At 45.0% G+C, this 19170-nt stretch overlaps 1 pseudogene; it reads left to right on the top strand.

Moving 5' to 3' along the window:
* Positions 1-1080: 1080 nt before the first annotated feature.
* LOC146783294 (immunoglobulin lambda variable 5-37 pseudogene) overlaps positions 1081-19170 on the top strand; it is a 59868-nt pseudogene continuing 41778 nt past the window's right edge.

Here is a 19170-nt window from a genome sequence, read left to right as displayed (position 1 = left end):
GTGGCTCTATTCAAATCACTTTTGTAATCTCGTATCAGGCCACCTTGGTTCTGATAAGTACAATAAATGGTGTGATTCTGGGCAAATGATGTTGTCACTGTATGCCTCATCTTGTATAAGTATGTGTTACCTAACAGGTGTACAGTATGCGGATCTGTATTGTGTCAAAGACGTTTTCACCTGACAATCACACTGTGCTTCGTGCACTCTGTTCTCCACTTTACCCCAGTGTCGGCGTGGTTTGTACGGCACCTCCGGTCTAGGTGAACATGTCCCAGTAAGAGGTGATCATGTCCAATAAAAATGGTCTCTGAGCTCAGCTGCTCCTTGGGTGCAGGCTCGCAGTAATTCCTAAACAATAATTACCATATAGCTCTGGTCAGACACCTTGAGAATTTAGAAGGCAGGGGGCGCAGCACCAAACGGCGGTGCAGTGCTTAGCTCAGCGGGCGAGAGGTAGCGAGATTGATGCCCGCGCAAAAAAAAAAAAAAAAAGGGCAATGACGCACCCGCCGCGATGAGGATGTCGCGCAGCCGCCAAAGGTGCGGTTTGCAGGCTGCGAACCTCTTAGGCGCGTCCACACCCTGTGATCGTAGGCAAATCACTTATTCTCCCAGTGCCCTGACGGATAAGGTAACTACGGGGCTGTTTAAGGCGTCCTACAACCTCGGGCGAACTCGCACCGATTGAAAGTTGCACCACCCTGGGATGGGTGGTGTCCCTCCTGAGCACAACCACTTGTAGGCGAAAACGTCGCAAACCAAATTGAATCGAAAGTTGCAAATTAAAAATTTATTCTTAATAATTCACTGTCGGATAATCCACATTGTAATCATGAGATTGTCCAAGGTGTAAAGATTCAGAAATTCAAATTACTGTAAGCAGCTGAAGATTAAGCCCCAAAGCATTTCGGGTATGGCGATTACCCTTCGTCAGGGGATATGGTCCTAAAAAACATAAAGATAGGAGTGAATTGAGGTGGCCTATTATGATCAAACTAATGTTAATCATGCTGGTGCCTTATAGGTGGATGTCACGTGAGTTAATAAAAAGAAACTAGAAAAAAATACATAGAAGGAATGAGTACTAAAACCCGATCTAAGCGTGCTAAAGGTGATTCATACTGTGATATAGTAACACCCAAAGTCGTTTGCCTTGGCAATGTAAAGAAGTGCTCCAAAGTGAAGAGGCCGTTAGGTGAGTCCGCAAGCGGTTAAAAGATCAATAGCACAGCGTGTAGAAAGTGTATCAGAACCACGAAAAAAAGGTTAGCCACCGTGCAAAGACAACGTTTAAAAAACGACGAAATCCCAGAAGAAAATCTTAATATCAATCCGGTAACAGGAAAATATATGAACAGAAATGTGCATACCTCAATGTGAATAAGATACCGTTCTGTGTGCTGCTGGTTGTTTGAAAATGTTCACTTGGCGGCCATTGACTGCCGCGGTTATAAGCAGTAGAAAGTGAAAAAGGGAATGTGCTACTCATCAATGGTGTAGTGGCCATGTTGGAATGAGTGAATCTATATCAACTGCGTGAAATATTGCCAAAAAGCCAGACGGTAACGAAAACAAAATATAAAAAAGTGAGACTTGAAAAATGATACATTACCAGCAAGTCATGGACCGCCACGGACGATGCCGCAGGTACGCAAACACACAACTCCGCACACAACCACAACACACAACTCATGGGCTGAAATTGTTGTGTGTCGATTTAGATACCGTATATTGGTTTCCCGAATTATGTCCATATATAGGCACAATTCCCATTGCCCATATTTAGGCATGGAAATCATATCCATATTTAGGCATTATCCATGCTAACCAAATACAAGCATGGCCACCTACATCCCTTCATCTACGTCACAACGAGTTCTTGGAAAACCAGACTTTTAGGGGCCGATTCACAGAACTAACTTAAGACAAAATCCTAAACTTACTACTTTTGGTATTCACAGAAGTTAGGATTTTGTCTTAAGTTTGTCTTAAGACAAACTTAAGACAGACTTAAGACAGTCTTAAGACAGACTTAAGACAAACTTAAGACAAAATCCTAACTTAAGTCTTTCTTAAGTCTGTCTTAAGTCTGTCTTAAGTTTGTCTTAAGTCTGTCTTGAGACTGTCTTAAGTCTGTCTTAAGTCTGTCTTAAGACTGTCTTAAGTCTGTCTTAAGTTTGTCTTAAGACAAACTTAAGACAAAATCCTAACTTCTGTGAATACCAAAAGTAGTAAGTTTAGGATTATGTCTTAATTTAGTTCTGTGAATCGGGCCCTTAAGCCTTTAGGACTTCCCCTTGCTTGGATATTGATTTCTCCAAGAACTCATTTATTATGCATGAACATCTATTCCTTAGGGGTTCATTTATGACGTTCTTCTGCCCGACTTTTACGTCAATACTGGCATTCCTAAACACCTTCAAGGTATAACTATACTTCACTTACCATGGCAAACCACGGTTCGGCTGCCTACTTGCACGACGCGGCTTGCCACGGCAAGTTCGGAAGGAAGTCAAGTCCCCGCCAGACGCACTGACCAGACGCTGTCATCCTCCTTGCAGAGACTCCAGCTCCAGTGTTTCTGACTTCCCTTGAGGGGTGTTAGAGATCGAGACTCGGAAAGAGATTCCAACCTCACTCATTCTAAGGTATGGAGCGGACTAGAACCTTGAGGGACTTTTGGCAAATCTTGGCAACTATAGCAAAGCTAGACTATAGACAAACAGCACCTACTTCTTACCTCATACTACACTTAGGTTAGGTACACTGGGGCAGAACTAGCTAGAAGCATCAGATGAGTATTAACATTTTACCCGACTATTCTTTCCAACTATCGCCCTATATCCCTACTACCATTATTGGGTAAACAACTCGAAGGCATGGTAAATAAACAACTTTGCTTCTACCTTGAACAGAATGGTATTCTAGACCCCTCACAATCAGGCTTCCGGAAAGGTTTCAGTACAGAAACTGCGGTACTGGCAGTAACTGACTGACTTAGTTGATGCAGGGGGTTCAGTGATTCTGATTCTTCTAGATCTCTCCGCGGCTTTTGATACCATCTCGCACAAAAAGCTGGCGGAGAGACTAGTCGATGGCGGCATCAAAGGTACGGCTTTGAAGTGGTTAATACATTTTTTGTCTGAAAGATCTCAAGTAATTACGGTGGGGCCTTATTCCTCGCCAAAAATGCCGCTAAAGAGGGGCGTTCCGCAGGGCTCCTGTTTGAGTCCGACCCTCTTTAACATTTATATGTCTCCTCTGGCGAAGATAGTTGAACCGCTGGGCTTCGATATCATCTCATATGCAGATGATACGCAGCTCATGTTCTCTATTGGAAATAATTTAGAGAATGAGAAAATCCATTTTGCTAACGGCCTAAAGACTATATATGACTGGATGACGGCCAATTATCTTCAATTAAACCCAGATAAATCAGAGATCATGTTACTAGGCAGAGCAGCGGAGGTCTGGGCAAATGATTTGTGGCCCACCCAATTAGGTGTGGCCCCCACTCCTAAGGCTTCAGTCAATGATCTGGGAATAAAAATCGATAGGGCTCTGTCGATGAAAGAACATATCATCAACACATCTGCCACATGTTACTACTGTCTACGGCTTCTGAGGAAAATTCTTCCTTTTATACCTACTAACCATCGTAGAACCTTAGTTCAGGCTTGGTCACAAGCCGGTTGGACTATGGAAATGCCCTGATGGCAGAAGTAGGCTTGACCCTCTTAGCCAAATTACAGGTTGTTCAGAATACGGCGGCAAGGATGATTTTAAACCAACCTGCAGGAACTCCTTCCTTACCGTTACTTAGAGAACTACATTGGCTATCGGTGAAAAAGAGATCTTTCTTTAGGATCTGCTGCTTCACCTATATCGCATACAATAATAGAGGGCCTATCTATCTACAAAAAAAATTGTTCAAATAGTCTCCTTCAAGGAACCTCAGATCAAGCTCCCAGGGCCGATTACTAGTCCCTCGCTTTCGTCTCTCCCGAACGGGAGGCAGATCTTTCTCATATCTGGCCCCAAAATATTGGAACCAGCTTCCTTACACTTTACGATCCATCCCCAGATACGAGCTATTTAAGAAAAAACTGAAAACCTTTTTATTCTGATTCCTCTGTTAGTTCCCCCTGTCGACCTGTTGTCTTCCTTTTGGTTGTTAGTCTAATATGCAGCGCCGAGATGCCCCAGGGTGATTTGAGCGCTTTACAAACCAAATAACATAACATAACATAACATAACATTTATGTATGTATTTTAATGTATATCTGTCATAGCTACAAACCATGCTATTGCAGTATTATTTTATCTTACTGCTAACGCTGTACGTATTATACTTCGCATTCTGTCTTACGATTGTAGCAGTTCATATCTCTTGCACGAGAAATAAGACTGTTCATTATACCCTTTTTATTGAAACGCCCATCTATATATTTCTGTGTAACTCTGTAGAAACGAAGCATGCACGATTGAGTGAAACTGTTATCTATTGTTTCCACAATTCTGAGATTGTTCTGATTCTAAGGGAAACAAAGTAGTCATTTTTATGCGGTTGTCAGAAATTAATCCCTTCTTGTTTATTCGAGAAGTTTCTAGTGACCTCTGAGTTAGCTGGCACACACAAGTAATTAGGTTTAATGTACTCGATAGAGACATACTGACCTCAGTCCTATGTCAAAACTATAGTGTATATTATTCCAATGCGCAGAGCCTATCAGGGATATAGGAACTACACTACATGGCGCCCAACTGTTTGGTAAGGCACTAATTTAACACTGGATACTGAAGTAACTCAGTTGTGCTTTTCTCAGAAACCCCTACTCATAATACTCCATAAGACGTCTCGAGTGGGTAGGGATAATATCCGCCATAGCTGAGTAGGACAAAAATCCTATGTATTAGCTGTTTGGTTTGTTCAACGTTGAAGGATACAGTGTTCCAAAATATTGTGCACCTTATCTTTGTTCCCTTAAAACTTGCTCTGCAATATTCATTAAACAATGTCCCTAAACGGGTATAATAACACCGGAACCGGTGGAGCTGTACCCGACGATGTCGCAGCAGCTTTTAATTATACAGGTTTTAATGAAACCGATGAAAATGCGAAAATCATCGCTCCAAATTTAAGGAGAGCCATCACTCTAAAACTTATAAAACATGGCCTAACAGCAAGAGGTGGTAGAGCAGTTTTTGTGATAGAGGCACATGAATCTCACCAGACAGAGGTATTCTATTCATGGATGGTATTCCCAGAATCAAATCCAGTAACTAAAACATTTCACTTCTACAAAGAAGATGAACCACCTGAGGAATATATTCCTTTCGAGGATATTGAAATTCCACTCACATACCAGGAGCATGATCTCTGGTTTAAAGGCGCCCTAAAACATTACAATCACATTACCATGCTCGGTCCACTAGGTAGACCAGGAGCAACATGGCCGATTTTAGCCGGCTATACACATCATCCTGACATTGAAGCAATGTCAAACGTAGAATTACTTAATCAGATACAAAATTTAATAGAATTACACAGTTAAACCACAACTGTCTGAAAGTCCTGAAAAGGCCTTTACTAAAAACAATCCTACCTCTTCTAAAAAGAAGTGGTAAAATAACAAACAACATTCAACAGAGAAAGATTCTCAACCCCGAGGTAGGTCTCCTCAAAAGGAGCCCTCTGAAAGGAGGTATAACCTCAGGAATAGGGATAATTTGAGAAAGCCTGACAGGTATCAAGATACTGATACACGTTCCTCTCATACCTTTGAGATATCGTCACAGACATCCAAAAGAAGAGGACGGTCAGATCAAAAAGAAGAAAGCGTGAAGTCCAAAGACGATCAACACGTTCAGAAAAATCAACCAAAACCTCAATTCTCCAAGAAGAAAATAGCAGGTCTGAAGATTAGACATTGCGAGGATTCTGAGAACACTACTCAAGAACGGAGAATGGGCTCAGACAATGTTGGACAGTGCGGCAGAAGTATCAATAGTTCGCCAGAACCTGAAGGGACTTCTGGAGACAGTGGACCTAAATGAAGACATTCAGGTTGAGACTGCAGACACAAGGGTTAGTTCTCCACAAAGGTTATATGAAATATCTCTCCGGATGGAGGGAGACATACCAAGAAAAGTGAAAGCACTCTTTTGGGAGCGACTTTCAAAGGGTTAAGATATACTTCTAGCAGAACGGGACTGGCCGCCAGAATTTGTCAGTGAGTGCCCACATGGCAAAGACATCATTATGCCAGCCTTCTCTAACCATGTTCCATTACATTTAAAATATACTTATGCTAGGAAATGGGGAGTGGCCCAAGCCCCAGCATTATACAAAAATCATGTAGGATGGGATGAGGACTCACCTCACCATAAGATCCAGTTACAAAATCAACCAACTGCACAAAGGCAGTATCCAATTAAGCAAGAAGCTAAAAAACAGGTCAGGGAGATTTTAGATCAACTTGAATACCAGGGGGTGATTGAAACATGCACCTCATCAATGAACAATCCTTTGTTTCCTGTTTCCAAACCAGACAACACATATCGTCTAGTTTTGGATTACAGACACCTAAACTCTGTTTGTAAAACATTTGCAGTTCAAAATGCACATAGTACAGCATTAATGAATAATATTGTGCGTAAAAAATATAAAACCACTTTAGATATTTCTAACGGTTTCTTTTGTCAAAACATAGCACCTGAAATTAGGTATTTCACAGCTTTCTCAATAATGGGGACCCAGCGTCAAATCTGTTGTCTCCCTCAGGGATTCAAGAATAGTCCAGGGTTATTCTCAGCAAGGGTAACAGAGTTACTACAAATTTATGATGACGAGGCATTGTCATATGTCGATGATATCTATCTGACAGACGACCTGAACAGGCACTTGAACAGGGTGAATACCATTATACTGGGCATCACCTCTGAAGGTTGTAAATTCAATTTAAAAAAATCAAGAATTGCCCATCTCAACGTCCTTTTCCTAGGAAATGAGCTATCAAGTGAAGGTAAAAGTCTGGCAGCAAACTTTTTAGAAAAGTGTGCGCTGCTGCAACCTCCAACAACACTGAAAAACTTACAGTCGATTCTAGGTTTCCTAAATTTTGGAAGAAAATACATTCTAAACTACGCAGAAAGGGTTAAACCTCTCTACGAATTAATCAAACCTGATTTTAAAATCACACATTGGACACAGGAACACACAGATATCCTGCGTTCACTTCAAGCTGACATGTTAGCAACAAAACACTTACAAACAAGCGTAAACATACGCAACTTAGTGATCTGAATCATTCTGGGTCAATGGGGATTCACCTACTTAACTTTTAACGAAGGTGAAAAAGTACCAATTGCATACAAATCACATTTGTATACGCAAGCAGAAATGAAATTTACATCGACGGAAAACATTCTGACAGTAGTTCAAACCGCTGTAGCAAAAGAGAGAGCCCTAGCACAGGGGAAACGTATTATGGTCGTAACCTCTGTACCAGCTTTAGAGGCAGTTACAAAAGCGAGTATTCCGAATGCAAAAGCTTTACATCCAAGATGGATACAATGGGTTAATTCTCTTGCTGCAACTGATGTTGAATATGTTTTTGATCGTTATTTAAAAACACAAGCATTCCTGCAATACGAACACGAATTTCCTCTGCCTACTGAAATTCTCCCTCTTGACCAGTACAAATTTATAATTTAGACTGACGGATCTGCACAACCCGCTATGTCTGGTAAGCAAGCTTATAGTGCAGCATGCGCGATCGTTAAAGGTCGTATTCTCGATGGCAAATTTAGACCAATGGTCACAAAAACGCAATCTCTAGGAGATTGTACAGCTCAGCGAGCTGAACTACAAGCATTTAAAATGGCACTTGAAAATACGGATCGCAAATTCCCCACACTCATAGTGTGCAGTTCTTTTTATTGTGTTCAATCATACAATGAATATTTACAGAATTGGCTTCAAAATGGTTTCAGAGATTCAAAAGGTGGCACAATCAAGGATAAAACGCTTTGGGAACAAGTAGTTCAGTTGCGAAACGGACTACAAAACACTCACATGATACACACGCTGAGTCATCAACGTGATGGTGTTCACACTGAAGGGAATTCATTGTCTGATAAAACTGCAAAAGGGGCTGTGCAAACGCCTTCCGTAGCTGCAATCACTCGTTCAAAAACAAAAATAGACAGTGAAATAATATTGGCTGTCAATGCTTCAAGCAAAGGCAGCGGTGCAGCGTTACCTAAAAGGTTTCAACTTAAATACTCATATATAATTGATGTGAACAATGTTCCGTTTGCTCAAATCCCTGGAGTGGGGGATAGGGTAATACCAAACATGGAACATAGATTAGGACTAATCCTAGCAGCACATGAAGGGATCGCCTTTGCCCATGCAGGTGTTTCTGCCACAGTATCGTTATTAAAACAGAGATACTGGTGGCCAGGCATTAGGAAACTGTCAGGGCTCCTAGGGGCGCTTGGACAATAGCGGGTACAGTGTTGGGCAGAAGTTATGGGTCAGGAAGAAGAATGCGGGCCAGAGGCAATGGCTGGACCAGGCTGAATCAGAAATGGAACCGAAGAAGGGCCGCCGCTTTCTAATCATCGCAGCGGTCTAGTTTATTTATTCCCCACAGGTGTTCAGAGGCAGCTTGAGGCGCGCGCGCTGGAACCAACGTGCACTTCACTGAGGAAGTTTCAGAGCACGCAGGTTAATTCGTAGGCTCCTCAGATTTAGTCAGAGAGCAACCTCGTCGGGTTTCGCCCGGTTTCTCGTCCGCTACCTCCGTCGGAAGTAGTCAGAAGCAGTCTAAGTTCGCAGCAAGGTTGAGAAGGAGAAGTTTGCTGAGGTAACAGTTTGTGGCGCCTCTTCCCAATTTCTCGGCTTCAGCAGGTGAAAGCAACTCGTCGATGGATACCTAGCGCTACCAGAACCTGAAGGGAGAAAGAACTCATAAGCTAAGTCACAAAGAAAATTATAGAATTACTCTGAATGAAATGTAAAATAAAATGTTGTATATAGTTGGAGACTAGACAGTACTTACCAGAAAAATCTAGATTAACGGCAATATCCTGCTAAGAAGGAAAAGGTCGTCAAAAGGGAGTTCCAGAACAGTTAAGAAAAGTTGTTAGAAAATAGATACTATTAAGAAGAGTCCTTACAAAGATAAAGGCATACACACTCAAGTAAGTGAATTAGATTACCTAAAGTGTAAGAGAGTTTCAAGGGGTAAATAGGAAATAAATACATTAGTGATATCTTGTTGACAGGTAAATTCCAGAGGTGCCTTTTCAAGAAAAAAGAAAGAACAGAAAGAGAGATAGTAACAAGAATAATAGAAGAGGGGCACAGTGCTTGGAGCTAAGGGTAGGTAAAGAACAAGGAGCGAAATAGAATATAGAAATTCAGCTAAGTGTAAGAAATTATAACTTAATGCTTGGTTTTTTAGATTCTCTCAGTTGACACGCAGTCTGCAGATAAAACGAAGAAGTAGATGAAAGAGAGAAGACAAGCTTCAGGACCAGTCTCTTCTTGTTTATTATTTTATCCACTCCCCCTTCTCCCTTGGGGGTAGATTTGTGGGTCTAGAAATTAAACTGGACCGCAGAAATATCCTTGAAGGGGAGTTGGGAATCAGCGTCTCTGTTCCTGTGCAAGGTTACTGAAAGAATACTCTTGAACCCTTGACAGAAACAACCAGGAATTATGTTTTGGACTGCGAAATATGCCAGAAGAAGAAAGTCTCTACTGTGAAACATCCCGCGCAGACGCCCCTGTTAATATCAGATAAACCATTAGCATGTGTTTACCTGGACCACTGCGGCACCTTACAAAAGGATGGTAACTATAAATATATCATGGTCGCAGTGGATTCGTGTTCAAGGTTCCTTTGGATGTGGCCTCAGAGCTCGGCTGACGCTCAAACTGTTATAAAAGATTTGCGAGTCTTTATCGGCACATACACAATTGGCACACTACATTCTGACCATGGTCCTGCGTTTAGCACTCAAGCTTACAAAGAAGCCATGGTCACTTTCGGCGTAGCATTACGGTATGCTACTCCATTCGATCCTGAGGGAAATTCTGTTGTGGAAAGAAAAAAACAGGACATAAAGCAATCCATAACAGCTAGGGTATTAGGTTCGGGTGATGGGTGGGTCACTCATCTTTATGGGGTCCAATGCTCATTAAACAATTTGCCAAAAAGTTCTCTAGGGGGTGTCCCTCCATATGAAGTCCTATTTGGAACTAGAATGTTGATTCCGGACCTTGACATGAAAGGCACAGTGGTGGAAAATAAAAAGTTTGATATCAAAGATCGTTTGGCTGTTTTACAGGACTTAAATGAACTAAGATCGAAACAAAGCAACGTGTTCCTGAAGCCAACATCCACTGGGGAAAAACCAACCATCCCAGCAATGCCTGTCTGTATCCCAAAGCTTGGTGATCTAGTCAGAGAAAAGATCGCGGACAAGAAATAATTTGGGCTTTCTTACAGACAACCAGTACCTGTCCTAGCAATCCATGGATCGAGAACAATACTACTGCCACCCCTTGCTGGTAAAAAGGAGAAACGATTTGTGTCCATCGACCTGATCAAACCATACTATGTGGCCGATATTAAGCAGTAGGCCAAATGGACTCCGACAATGTAGAAGACTCACTCCACTAGCTACAATCCAAGAGGTTCAAACTGAGAGACTCATCACCTTTGAAGATTCTACAGTGAGAAATGAAGGACTAAGCAACAAAGCTATGGAACTCGTCCCTTTTGAGACCCAAATAACAGTTCGTCCTGATACACCTGTCTACAATGAAGTAACAAGTGATCAACTGATTCCAGCGATTTCAACGAATCCTGATGCAATTCCAACCATTGACAGAACTGCCTCTAGCTATTTCAATAACTTTGATACGTTTTCTGGGGATCCTAACAAACCTGAAATGACGCCAGCACAAAGAACTTTCGAAGAACAAGCAACATACTTTTTTCATCTCCTAACAAAGACTTATCTGGTTTCACCATGGATTGAAGTATGGATTGTTTTGGGAATATTCTTCTTTCTACTTTGGTTAGCTCTGATAATAACTCTGGGTATGCTGATAAATGGAAGATATATTCAAATGGACACAGCAAGTAAAAGAGTGAACTTACTTCTCCAACCACACAAATCATCCCATCGTGAAGCAAGAGACTTGTCAGCAGTGAACATCACAGCCGTTCCTATACCAGATGGTATAGTTTGGGACAGAACTGAATATGACATTTTTGGCCCTTCGGAACATTTGAAGATTCCAAACTTATTTAAAATTTCATTAAGTGACTTTATTACCTCTAGTACCTTTTCTGATGAGTGGGACTTCGAGACTATTAATAACATGATGTCTGATCTAGAAAGGTCTGCAGTATTCACAAATCATGAATATTTAGAGGGTTCATCCGACTGTGAACAAATGTATTGTTATACCCACTATGGTCATCATTTTTTTCATAAAACTGCATCACCTAGAAATGTATTTATGTATAACCAATGGGAACATTGTCCTACACCTCCAAAGGGTAGCTCAAAAACTTTTGCAATGAAATTTCCATATTTTTCAGGGTTCAACTTATCAAATCCAGAATTGTTTTATTTTAAGAATATGAACAACACAGGAACGAAAAATATGTTAACCAATACAAAACAGATTTATTCTGCAGCCTTTATTGCCCAACTGTCTAGACAGGGGTTAGACTTTTGGAAAGACAACATTGAGACAAAATCTGTCTGGGGTACAAACGATTGGGAAGTGCAGGGGGTAGAAGCTTTGTTTAGAGCCTGTATCCTCCCTGAGCAAATTATGTTTATGAATGACACTGTCCAACAAACGTCTTGCCTTGGGTTAGCTAAGATAAAAGACATGAACACACCAACCATACCTATACCTGCAAGTAATAGCACTATGCAGGGGTGGTCGATGTGAGAAGTTGGCCTGGTATATGCTGTCCATTAGTTATAGTGGGCACCCTGTACCAGTCCAAACAACCCCTTATTGGTTATAGGTTAAAGACAAACTTTATTGAAAACTATCCTAGTGGTAGCTATGGAGAGCAGCCTTCAGGCTAAGTCTTGAAGCAATGTAAATCAGCTTGTTTTACCAGTCTATAATCTCTTGAGTGCCTAAATGAAAGACATCCACACCAGGAATATATATAAAATATATGTATTTATTACTAAACACATCCTCCTAGTATCTTTATGAGACTAGAGGTTAAAACACATAAGTTACACTTCAAATGTTACAGTAAAATAGCACAAATACACGTCAGGCCCTAGTGGCGAGCCAAACCATATTCTAAAATAGTGGTATAAGAACCACGATTTAACTAGACACAAGGCCTAGAGCCTGTAGAATCGCTGGGACCCCAAGGAACCACCCAAGGTAGTGACACAGGGGACCCACGGGGGACGTGTGCAGTGTGTGAACACAGTCGGGAGCTCCCGTTAGCTTCTATGGGGAAAGTTGCGGTTAGATTTTTAAAGATTAGGGACACTTAGAATTGAGTCAGGACCAAATCCTTTGGGACTTAGGAAGATCTAGGATCAACACCCACGGGAGCACTGGAGTACTCATGTTACCTCACTAATGGAAGCCGGGTGCATAGGTATCAAATGATGTCGGGTCGAGTCGACGATTTCAATGGAAGCTGGTGAAGAAGTTCTGCTGCCTGGGAGATGAGCATTGTGTCCGGAGAGATCCAAGCCTGGATCGAAGATGAGAAGAACCTGAAAGCAGAGGGGACAGAGTCTGTGTCACTAGCCAATGACCAGGAAGGTGATAGGCAGATGCCCACCGAGGTTGGGTGATTTCAGGTGAAGGAGGTGAAGCTTGACTCTTCATCCACGAGGACCAGAGGTGTCGAGGATGACCAGGAGCTGGATTCCAGCTGTCCCATAGAGGATGTCGAGTGCTGCAGCATCGGTGTCCGGATTGGATACAACAAGCCTTGGCAACAGCAACCCATGCAGAAAGAGAAGAAATGCTTCGGTGCAGACCAGCAAGGTCTGAGGGACTCACCTCTTGGTAGGAAGTTGAGAGAAGTCTGGCGAAACCAGGGAAGCCCAAGGAAATTCAAAGTTACTCCCTCAGGGACCCACCAGTCAACAGACCAGGGATCGCGAAGGGACCTCAAGGCAAAACACAAAATGGCGGCCCACGGGTCACTCGGGTTGACTAGGCCAACAATCTTCGGTGAATTCTGTGCTCAAGTTAGGGGCTATAAGTCAGCTCAAGCACGACTTCAAGAGACGTCGAGAAGTCAATCCACTTGCAAAAGTGCTCGGTGACCAGGAGTTTTGGTTCCACGCTACTCACGAGGGGTGCGGGTCTCAGCTTTGCTAGGGACTTGGGTCGGCCTTGGAGATGTCTGGAAATCCTCTTCCTGGGCTGCAAATACTTCAGACTCCAGTTAGAGCTTCGAAAATGCAGGCTGGCAAATTGCTTTGTTGGTGCCTGCCAAGCAGGGGAGTCACTCCTTGACCCCAAGGGAGATTTCTTCAGTCCTCTGGTCTTGAGCAGAGCATCAAAGTTCCAAGATTCAGCTTCAGAGTTTCATCCAGGGTTATCTAAAGTTCTGGTTACAGAGGTTCCTTACTTATACCTAAGGAAGGGGTTGGACTAGCTCTAGGGACCCACCTATGGGAGGGTTTGGAAAGAGGGGTGTCTACACCCATTTCCTTTGTCCAGTTTTGCACCAGAGCAGGGGCTGGAAGCCCCTGAACCGGTTTGAGCTGGACTATGCACAGGGACACCAAATGTGCCCCCAGTGCAGGACTTCAAAGAACTCAGAGAGTACTCCCACCCAGCCCCAATACACATAAGCTTGTCTGGGGGGTGGTTACACCTTCCTGTGACAGGAAACCTATTGTCTAGGCCTCCCCTGCTGGAGTTTTGGTCATGAGCAGAAGGCCAGACCCGTGTCTGTGGCTGCAGCATCCATTTTGTGATGCCAGGGCTCTGTTAAGTTTCTACCGGGTAACCCAGTACTGCCATGTCTCTCCCTCTAGAAGGATGGGATCATACTCCCACACCAGTTACTGGTGTGGGGGTATGATTTCAAGGTGTTTGACACCAAACACAACATGTTTCCGTGTCGCCAGTCCAAAGTTAGCATTTACCGTTTGGTTATAATGCACTTAAGAGGATATGGTCAGGCTGCACCACTGACAACCCCGGAGAAGAGATTCCGAAGGCTGCAGAGGGGCTCAGCTCATGCCTGGGCACCCTCTCACATATAACCAAGCACCCTGCCTTCAGGACTGATAAGGCTTCTGCCGAGATACAAGCCCTTTTGAATACAAACTGCCCTATACATTTCTCAGAAATGTTAGAACGTATATTAAACATGTCTGATACGAGCGGTATTGTACATGTATTTAAGACCGTGTGTTCAGGACTGTTAGCACCTTTTCAAGCAGTCCTCTGAATAATTCCCAACTTTGTGCACTCTGTGTTTCGCGGACTGCCACTACTTTTTGGACTTGTTGCAGGGATCCTATTTTTGCTCCGATATGGCAAGCCACATCACCAGCGTCACTCCAAGCACCATAGAGTGAGCTCTATTGGAGATGAAGTGTCGTGAGCTCGTCGTCCAAATTTTAGGTTTACCGTGTCTACGAGAATTAAATACCACATGGTTTCTGTCATTCAGACCAATCTGGCAAGATTGCATCTTACCTGTACTTCGCTGCCTGTTTTGCGGTGAAGAATGCGTGCTAGACATCTGTCTAACGCTCCCATGAGTCATGCCTAAGGATATCGATACTCTGCTGGACCCGGTAACGGCCTTTGCTGTGTATTGTCCCCAGCGGCTACCAATCCTGATGACGGCATTCATTGAGATCTCACAGACGCAAATTGCTACTGCTGAGGTACGAGAGGAAACAACAGTCACGCAGGTAACATCCGATACGAACATTGCTGATGCGACCAATGCTGACGGCGATGCTTCTCATCTATGTGCGGTTAGTCTTCTAGATGAGGTAATCCAACTTTCACCTACAAGAGTAGATGACTTTTTGTCTACAGGATTAGAAGATTTCATGTTTTCTCCATCCCCATACAATGACTTTTGATTCAGCACACAGTTAACCGGGAAGACTCTGAATTTGGCATTCATTTTTCAAAACAAAACTAAACGTGGAACTTTTTCCTATGATTTTTTTTTCCAAAATTTTAATTTTTCTTTTCATATCACAGTAATCTGCTTATAGTAGAACTATTCATAGAGAACAGAATTCTTTGATACACTTTCAGAGACAATATGCCACCTTGTCAATAACAATTTATTTATGTAACTTGACATGAAATGGTTTCGGCCTTTTTTCTTATGTATTTACGAGCCATTTCATAATGTGTATATATATGTATGTTCATTCATTTAGCATTCAATGTAAATATATGCTTGGAATGACACATTGCTTTAATATGTACAACACCAATGCATTTTTATGCATGGCAACAGTTTTTATGCATTTTACAATGTCTTTTTATACATGTTCTTAGCCATCCATATGAAGCTATATTTCAAATATGTTTAGCATGTTTAGAATTTAGTAATGTCATTCATACGAAAGTGGAGTGGGTGTTGTGTGTCGATTTAGATACCGTATATAGGTTTCCCGATTTATGTCCTTATATAGGCACAATTCATATTGCCCATATTTATGCATAGAAATCCTACCCTTATTTAGGCATTATCCATGCTAATCAAATACAGGCATGGCAACCTACATCCTTTCATCTACGTCACAACGAGTTCTTGGAAAACCAGACTCTTAAGCCTTTAGGACTTCCCCTTGCTTGGATATTTATTTCTCCAAGAACTCATTTATTATGCATGAACATCTATTCCTTAGGAGTTCATTCATGACGTTCTTCTGCCCGACTTTTACGTCAATACTGGCATTCCTGATTCTGGTGGGAGGAGCCTAGCGCTTGATCAAGATGGTCGCGTGAGCTTAGAGCTCCCGAGACCCTCGCGCCCTCCGTCGACTATCCTGTCTCTAATCCTGATGGTATGCATGGCATCGTGTTGCTGAGAAGGCAGGGAGACGATTGATGCCACCTGTGATCGGATCGCCCACCGGGAACCGGACTTACACCTGGCGGAAGATTGCGGCCTGTCTCCCGGGGATGCCAGGGGCCAGAGTTGGCAGGAAGCCCGGCTCCTAGTTGATCAACAACGGCCAGGCGAGGCGTGAATGGTCGGACGGAGGTCTCTGCTCTTTCACTTTCGGTTTCGTTCCCTTTGTCTGCCCGGACACTGGAGAGCTCTGGGTGGCTTTATTGCCCCGAGGCCGCTCGGCGGGCTATTCTGGCAGCATAAGGCAGTACCGCACACTCCTTCCTCCTCTCTTTGAGAGGGATCGGTCTTAACTGTACTGGACTGCCCGGAGCCCACTATGTCGGGCAAGGCAGAAGGGGACCGGCTGAAGACCAAGTCGACCAGGCGGGGGACGTATACCCAGGCCAACATCATGGACCGCTATGCTCTCCAGAAAGCGTCACCGAGTGGATCGAGCCAGGCGCCGGAGGCCCAGAAAGAGGACTCGCCTGTGGCACAGGAGCTCTCCCTTCAGGATGTCATGAGCGCGCTCGACGGGATGCAGACCTCGATGGGGAGACAGTTCGAGGCCCTGGCACATAAGGTGGATGCCATCCTGGTAGATGTCAACCTGATCCGCTCGGACCTGGGCAAGACCAACGAGCGTGTTAAGAGCCTGGACCTTAAGACCACGGGCCTCACTGACGATGTCGCGGAGCTTCAGACCGAGGTCCGTAAGCTCAGGACCGAGAGTGACCTCGTCGCCCGCCGGCTGGAGGATTTTGAGAGCCGGGCCAGGCGCAACAACGTGCGCGTCATCGGGGTCCCGGAGTCCTCGGATGAGGCATCGGTGGACCTACTCGTAGAGGATTTGGTCCTTAACCACCTAAAGCCGAGGGGCCTTGGAAAGTTTTTTGCTGTTGAGAGGGCCCATAGGGTGCCGGGTGGGCGACCCAAGGCGGGTGCCCCGCCAAGGCCGATTGTCGCCCGGCTCTTCCATTTCCGAGACCGGGATGCTATCCTGCAAGCATCGAGGGTGGCGGGCCCAGTTCCCTTCCAGAATGCATCAGTTAATTTTTATCCGGACTTCACCCAGCAGGTGCAGAGACAGAGACAGAGTTTCCTGGGGGTGAAGCGGAGGCTTCGGGAACTGGATCTGAAGTATGCCATGCTTTTCCCTGCCAAACTACGTGTGGTGCACGACGACCGGACATTTTTCTTTGACTCTCCTGTTATGGCTGACGAATGGCTGGACGCTTTGCCCCGCCGTGGGATGGGTGCCGACACGGTCGAGCATGGAGATGGTGGCCAGGATGGACAGGGCTGACAACCTCGTGCTGAACTGACTTGCTTTGGCTATACTTGGGAACTTGAATTAAGTGCAGTAACTGTGGAGGGTTGCGGGAGGACGAAGGGGGCTCTTTTCCTCCCCTAGGGTACTTTTTGTAGATTTTTGGTTTGTGGGGCGACAGGCACACTGCGAGTTGGGGGGGCTTTGTAAGCTGCTGCAGGGGTGCAGGGTGGGGGGAGTTGCCGGGGTTTGGAGTTTGTTGTTGGGGGGTTTATTTTTGCAAGGCGTGATGACTATTCTCAGGACTGTTCCATGGTGGCTCTTCGGGTGCGGGGTGGGCCTCTTTCCGTTTGAGGATGGGGGGTAGAGGCTTAAATGTGATAAGCTGGAATGTTAATGGTTTGGGGGATCGTATCAAGAGGGGGATTGTTCTGCAATTCTTGAAACGCTCGATGCCTGATGTTGTCCTGCTGCAAGAGACGCACCTCATAGGCAATACGTGTTATGCCTTGAATAGGAAGGGGTATAAACTTGTTGCACACTCGGGATTCTCTTCTGGGTCCAGGGGTGTGGGTATCCTCGTCAGGGCATCGTTGCCTTTTGAGGTGGACTCCACCGTTGCTGATGATAGGGGGAGGTTTGTGGCGGTAGCGGGGCGGTGGGAAGGAAGAATTTTGGTTTTGGTTTCGGTCTATGTCCCGCCTGCCCTGCAGGCCTCCACATTTGCTGATCTGGGCGGGGCTTTGCTGACTCTCCCGGGGGGCACGCTGGTAGTGGGAGGGGATTTCAACGCAGTAGGCTCTGGACTGTTAGATAGATACCCGCCCAGGGACACAGGGGGGGCTCAGAAATGGCTTCCGGACTTCCTGGACACGTTTGGTCTTATAGATTGCTGGAGGCTCCGGCACCCCACACAGAGCCAATACACATTTCACTCCGGTGCGCATGGTAGCCTCTCCAGGATTGATTACCTGCTCACTTTGGCCGCGCACGCCCCGTTGGTGTCCGAGGCGAGGCACATGGCACGCGGTATCTCCGACCACTCACCAGTGTGGATCCGGCTAGACCTAGGTCGGGAGGGAGGAGGGAGGGTGGCCCCCATTAACCCATGGTACTTCCGAGACCCCAAGATGCGCAGCGCCCTGGTAAAGAAGGTAGATAGTTACTTCAAAGAAAATCTGGGTACCGTGGACTCGGCGGTGTCGCTGTGGGAAGCTTTTAAGACCGTGCTTCGGGGGGAAGCCCTCTCCCTGGTGGTGGCTGCCAAGAGTCGGAAGGAAGGAGAGGTACGGCAGGTAGAGGAGGAGATCGCGGCCCTTGAAGGGGCTATGGAGGAGGGGGTTACGGAGTCATCGCTGCATGAGCTTTGCCTGAAACAGACGGAATATAGGGACCTGGTGACGGACGCCGCCAAGACCCTCAGTATGGAACAGCAGGGCCGCCTGTATGACGTCGGTGATAAGGCAGGGAAACTCCTGGCGTGGTTGGACAGGAAAGAACGGGTCAATAGAGTGGTGCCGGAGTTGACAGGCGAGAACGGGGAGGTGATTGTGGAACCGGAGGGGATTGTGCAGTGTTTTGCGGAGTACTTTCGTGGGGTTTATTCCTCTGTGTCGGACAGGCCGCCCGAGGACTCGGCTGCCCTCCTCCGTGATATCGAGCTGCCCTGCCTCTCTGACATAGATAGGGACGATTTGGATGGTGACATAACGGTCGACGAGGTGGCGGGGGCTATCCGTGCGTTGCACTCGGGTAAGGCCTCCG

This window comes from Triturus cristatus, chromosome 11 (assembly GCF_964204655.1).
Source record: "Triturus cristatus chromosome 11, aTriCri1.1, whole genome shotgun sequence".
Classification (NCBI taxonomy): domain Eukaryota; kingdom Metazoa; phylum Chordata; class Amphibia; order Caudata; family Salamandridae; genus Triturus; species Triturus cristatus.
This window is presented reverse-complemented; position numbering and strand designations above follow the sequence as displayed.